At 28.1% G+C, this 6,790-nt stretch overlaps 1 protein-coding gene across 1 annotated transcript in view; it reads right to left on the minus strand.

Annotated features, from left to right (window-relative positions):
• LOC111613423 (orexin receptor type 2-like) overlaps window positions 1–6,790 on the minus strand; it is a 55,557-nt gene that overhangs the window by 12,305 nt on the left and 36,462 nt on the right. The gene's annotated exons all lie outside the window — the stretch shown is intronic.

Raw genomic sequence — 6,790 nt, forward strand, 5'->3', positions numbered from 1 at the left:
TTTAAAAAAAAAATATATATATATATATATTAAACATCAATAAAAAAATTCATGTTCTTCAATTTCATGCAAAACTTATTACTTTAATTCATTGTAAAAAGTAATTCTGCAGAAAAGCGTAACAAGTATAGCTATTTATTATTATTATTATTATTATTCCTTATATATTTTATAATTTTTAAATCATATGTAAACTTATGTAGACCTAACAAAAAATATTGATTTATAGAAAGTAGCAATTACAATTCAGTAATTATAAAAAAACACAATTTTATGTGATGTAAAATTATTAAGTAATAAAAAGAATTTTACTAACAATATTCTAAATACACATACTAAAAAATGAAAATTTACGAAATGTTATATTTTAGTTGATAAACTTTTAGAGTGAGTAACAATAAAAATTAATTTAAACAAACAAAAGTTTCTTTTTACAGAATCTATTTTCCTAGTTTGTAAATGGGGAATTGTTGTTCATAAAGGTATCCTAATTATTAAAATTTTATAATTTTAAGAGTTAAGCTTGATTTCCTACATTACCAGAAAAATATTACAGAAACAAACTAGAATTCCTTTCTAGAAATTTCAGATTGAATGGATTCTGGATGGGGAAAAAAAGTTGAAAATATTTCTACTTTTTTCGTTCAGTTATACATTCCATTTTTATATTATACCAATTGAAAAGTGATACAGTATTTTGATGTAATTTTTCTAACTATTGGAAAGCTTAGTTTTCAAATTAAATGACAAAAGAAGAGAATAAAGGAATTCGTTTATGAGTGGTTTTTAACTTTTCCTCGATAAGCAACAAATTTCATAATGACAAAATATGCATCATTAACGAAGTATCGCCATCCATTTTTGTTTGTTATTATTTCTGTTATTGACCGCAAGAGTCTACTGAGTTCTGTTCAATTCTTGGTGTAGTGGATATAGAAGAGAAACAGAATAAGAATAAAAACAGATTTCTTTTCGATGATTCTGTTTCTGGGAAACGAAGCATAAGTTTTCTTAATAAAGAATGTTTCATTTAATCGAAAGACGTAATTTATTAATTTATGAGTTTATTGAGATATTATATGAATGTTAAATTTTTTTTAGTTTGTATTAATTATTTCTAGTATTTGATTGTAAATGAACATTTCAATATTTATCAAAAATATTAAAATGAAGACAAACCATCAGAAAATATTACTATATCAATATGTGTAGATATTTAAATGTATGCATTTGTAAGTGCGTAGATTTATACCTATACAGATAGATTTATAAATAATTCTATAAACGATTTATTAGAAATACATTTAAATATGTGAAGAGGATAAACATACATGTAGATACTAACATACACTAACAATGAAACAATATGTTAACCTTCATGAAAAAAATGAAAATATTAGAAATATTTTCAGATTATCAACCAAACAACAACTACTATCAAATAACCAGAAAGAATTTACTAAATGACTGTAATATGTCTTTGGACAAGATTTAATTAAAAAGTTTCACCTGAAAGTTAAAAGTTAAGAGGAAAATATCAAACATAATTCTTATTAAAATTTGTTATTCCCAGTTTAATTAAGAGTAGTTATTGTATAAAGTCTTTTCCTTCTTCAACGTTTTCAATTCTTTAGGAACTATCACTTGTTTTATTTCTTATCCTAAACGGTGTGTTTTCATTATCTTTTTAAATTTAACTTTATGTAAATTGTCATATAAATTAATGTTTTCTAAGATTTAAATCTTGGAAAAATTCTCAATTTATTACTAGATTTTGGGGATACAAAATAGTGTTGTATAATTCGAAATTTCATTTTATGCAAAAAAAAAAAAAATTAGAAGATTAAATGACTGCCATTTTGTTTCGTTGGAGTAAAATGGATCAATTTTATATGACATGCATAATTTATAAATTTAGATTTGATAAAACGCGGAATTAAATTAAATTTTGTTTACGATCATTCAAAAAATTTTTTACTTTCAGCAAATTGAAATGTTATTTATTATTTTCTTTTCGGACTAATAAAAACAAAGACAAATTATAAATTTAGTAGACAAATAAAATTTAAAATATTCTTTAAAATTTCAGTTTTATTATTATTTTTAAACTTAAACATTCTCTTTTCATTGTTATTTTTAATTTTATTACGTACTTAAGATATATATATATTTAAGCTAAAGAAATTGTAAAATTGTTTCTAAAATTTACTTAACAAATTATGAAGCTGAAGAAAGAAAATTTAATTTTGAATGCACAATAATTATTTCCAAATAATAAAATTTTAAATAACATTACGACAGTCAAATAGCACTTGTCTCACCATTTTAATGTAACAATAGGGATAATAATAACTACACGGTTATTATCTAACTATTTTACTTAAAATATCATTTTAAATATTTAAAATACAGTAATAATTTAATATTAATGTATTTAATAATTAAGCACAGTATTAAATTAAATAATAAAATTACGTTACATCGTACCATAATTTTGTAACGTCACGAACATCCAGAATATCTGAAAACTTCCTTGATAATACTTAATTATGATTAATTTTAGATAGTTTTTGATAAAAAGTTAAAACAAAACAATTTTTCTAACGTAATGTTTTGACGTTAACAATTTTTAACAAAATTACACTTAATTAATATTGAAACTTAAATCCTAATTACGATTATTTTTTTAATTAACAAACTTTAGACGCATTAGCGCATTTAATATGTTATTTATATTGAAACTAATAAAACTATAATTATATAGAACAATTATAAAAATATAAAATTATTGAAATTTTTCTTAAAAAATAAAATCATTTTATTTTATAAATATTTAAATAAATTACGAGCATGTCAAATATCTAATAAAATAAAATGTAAATTAAAATATCGAATATAAATGAAATTTTTTTTAAATTTAGAAAATTATAATATATAATTACCGTATTTTGACGAGTATAAGTCGCACTTTTTTTACTACTTTTTGGGGCTCAAAATCATGGTGCGTCTTATACTCGATAGGTAACCATTTTTACAGTGAAATTATTTACAGTAGTGATCCACTCTAGGGACCAACCTGTGCAGTGATCCGTTAAGCACATGGTCCCTCAACCGAATGGTTAGAGTACCTAGATTATCAGAATAGCGACACACGAGTCATCGCCGCCATGTTCTGTCGACTGTCATTGCGTGACCTCTGAGTTTACATTAAGAAACGACGATTATTTCAGTTTAATAAAGGTGTCGATTCACTCATCCGTCATATTCTAGAATAAAAAACGAACAAAATGCAATCTCCCATTAACAAAGTTTTTTCTAAATTTTCTGTCTCAAAATAGGGTGCGTCTTATACTCGACAGCGACTTATACTCGTCAAAATACGGTACTAGCAGACCCCACCAGGCGTTGTTGTGGCTCAAAATGTATCTCCGTTATAAATGTATAACACTTACCCCATGGGGAGATATTTTTCGAAAAATCCCTTCTTAGTGTACATTCTCTTGACCTACCTTATTAAAATGCAATCAAAAACGCAAAAACCCGCATCTAAAATAGTATAAATAGAAGCAGATTTCTTTACCGTAAGCCTTAATCCTAACCATCTCCCTTCAGTGGGGAGATGGTTAGGATTAGTGGGGGGAATTTCAGACACGTATATTATATAAAAACACGTGCGTATTCGAATGCAGCGTTGTGTCAAAATTTCAAAGGAATCGGTAGGAACAAACGAACATTACATTTTTATTTATATAGATAGATAGAAGATGATCTGCTTTAGTTCATCCTCACAGAAAAGCATAATGGCTCACAGAAAAACAAACTTAGGTCGTCGTATTCGTAGCGCCATCCGTTGGACATAAAAACCTTAACCTAGATAATATCTTTTAATTTATATGAATGTTTACCGGAATAATATACAGCTTATGTCCACCCCGAAGTTCCATTCTAAATATTGGTGAAAGAATTTTTGAAATCGGATGAGTAGTTTTGGAGATTACCCCCTACATCCAAACTTACAAACATTATCTCATTATAATATTAGTATAGATTAATTAATAACACGAAAATTTAGATAAAAGACTAGAATTATTCCTATAAATCTATTTTACTTATAAATATAATTAAAAACCTATATAATTAATTTTAAAAACGTTAAATTAGCCAATATAACTTACTTTTTTTATTCCATAAAATTCAATATAGGCTATATAAGGATATAAAAATTATGTCGAAAATAGTATTTAAAATCCTAGTATCGTATATGTAAGATATAAAGAGAATTATTTATAGTTAATGAAGGTGTGTTTAAGGGCTCGTCTTCGTAGGGGCAACTTTTAAATAACTATAATTAGAACTGGAATAATGGTAAAGAGAAGTATGATGAAGTAGAGTCGACCCCCCTATAAAACGGGTTCCTATAGTTCAGATTCTTATATCACGGCGAAAAAATTGTGACAGTATTCGTACAAACACGATAAAAAAAACTCGTATAATTCGGTAAAACGTCATCGCCGACTCGTGTCGCCACAGAATTGGTCGAATCTAGACCAATAGCGGACGGATATTGCACAAACCGCTGAGTTTAAACGAGCAGCGGACCTACTAAAAACCATTTATTATTTAACGTCCATAAAAATTATATTTATATTAATGATGTCTCCAAAGTTCAGCGAATTTTTCGCAAAAAAAATAATTTATCAGGAAGCACGCGAGCGCCATTCGACGACAAGCTCCACGACGAAATCAAGCTTAAGTAATGGCGTAGTCGAACGGTGCACGCTCGGTAAGTAATCCTACAGTTTTTTTGTTTATAGCATAGTTTATATGGATTATTCCCAAAAAATTATACGTATTTTGGAAATGTTGAGTCGAATTAGTCTAGAATCGATTAATTTTATGGAAGAAACCTTTCAAACAGCCGCAGTCCGTAAACTGCATACGTGCCGGGCTGTGATTGGCTGGACTCGTAGAAAATGGATTCATAAAAACCGGAACGTATCTACCGTGTTATAGGGGGGGTCGACTGTATTTCTCTCTACATAGGTAAGGGACAATTTGAAACTTGGTGTGTGTGGTATTTGTATTGTAAAATTTTCTAGTTGTAATACCAAATTTTTGACATATTACATACAACAAAGCTGTGTTGATAATATGGCTATTTAATACTAGCAGATCCCGCCATGCGTTGTTGTAGCTCAAAATGTATCTATTAATATTATAAATGTATAACACTTCCCGGGAGGGGAATTTTTCAAAAAATCCCTTCTTTGTGTACATCAGGGGCGTGCCGTGACATTTGATAATAGGGAAGCTGTGTTTCTGTAACAAACCGACTTCCAGGGGTAATCAGTCAGTTATGGTCTAGAGTCCATTCGTATTCGTTTGTTCGATAAGCCAGTAAAAACCGTAGATTTCCCTAAATGTATTTTTAATTAATAGATATCTAACGCACTTAATAAACAAGCAAGTTCAATATAATTAACTCTGTTATATTAGATTTAATAGATTCTCTACGCCCTCCAAATGCCAATTCTTGCTTCGATAACATCTACTAATTAAAATATAATATATCTATTAGCCGTAACTATCTCGTTATAATTTTCAATATTTATTTTATATCGTGTACTAATGTTAAATTCTATTCTTTTTTGATTTCCAAATTGCTTCAATTTTACGAAAGATTCGATGCGAGATTTAGGATTTTCGTGTCTTTTGCCAGCTTTACTAAAATTATTTAAATCGTCAAAGCCAATCTCATTCTACACACTAATTTTATTTGAAAATAGTAGGCAAGGCCAACAAAACAATTTTCGCATTTTTTGCATCCACAAGGCCATTTTATATCTTCATAAATTTTATCGTGAACATGTCGAACAAATTTTTTTGTCGACGTATTTATATTTAATTTAGGCATTGGTCTTTTTCTTTCAATAATGTTTTCTTTTTCATTATAAGGTCTCAAGCCAAAACTTTTTGAAATAAATTTTCAATATCACAATTACATTCTAAATTGCTAGCTATAAGGGCTAAAATTAAAAATAAAATTATAAAAACTTACTTGTTAAAATAAAATGTGCGATCGATATACAATTATACATACCTGATACAAAATATTCAATTGTATGCATATAGTTTTGTGAAGAAACGTACATAAAAATAGCATAAGATATTCTTTACTTTTTAAATATTAAAACAATCCACTTAGTTAAAAGTGCTCTCTATCAGTGACTCGTGAATGGAATCAGAGACGATCTTGGTAGGTGTGCAGTGCGTGCATGCATGCCAAATCCCAAGGGTGCCGATACCGGTTAACGTCAAATGCCTTTTTTGTCGAAGGACGCGACAGAGTTGTTGTAAATTTTAAACGTTTCTCATCATAGCTGTAAAAATCTAAATACGTTAAACTTAATAGATTGTTTTCTAACTAATTCGTTTTAGGACCAGGTGTTGTCCACGGAAATTTCCAAAATTTACAACTTTTCGGCCACTCTCGTCGAACTGGAAAAATTTCTGTCTTTATTACATCTAATACGGTATTTCGAAGAAATCAGTCCCCACTGTACTCGGCTATAGATTGGTTGGGTTAAGCTTTTGTTTAAGTAATATTCCGGCTCTTTTATCAGGGTTTTGTTTATGTCCCCAATTCCCTAATCGCTTAATTATTTAACTACTTCTTAAGTAGAAATAAGTCGAAACCGGTTACTTTGTACTCGAATATTTGTAGTCTCGGGAAAAAAGTGGAAAGACAAATTTTTATGACAAACGGATACATAAATCGTAAATTTAAGGA

This window comes from Centruroides sculpturatus, unplaced genomic scaffold (assembly GCF_000671375.1).
Source record: "Centruroides sculpturatus isolate CEXI.00-Female unplaced genomic scaffold, Cexi_2.0 scaffold2, whole genome shotgun sequence".
NCBI classification, from domain to species: Eukaryota; Metazoa; Arthropoda; class Arachnida; order Scorpiones; family Buthidae; genus Centruroides; species Centruroides sculpturatus.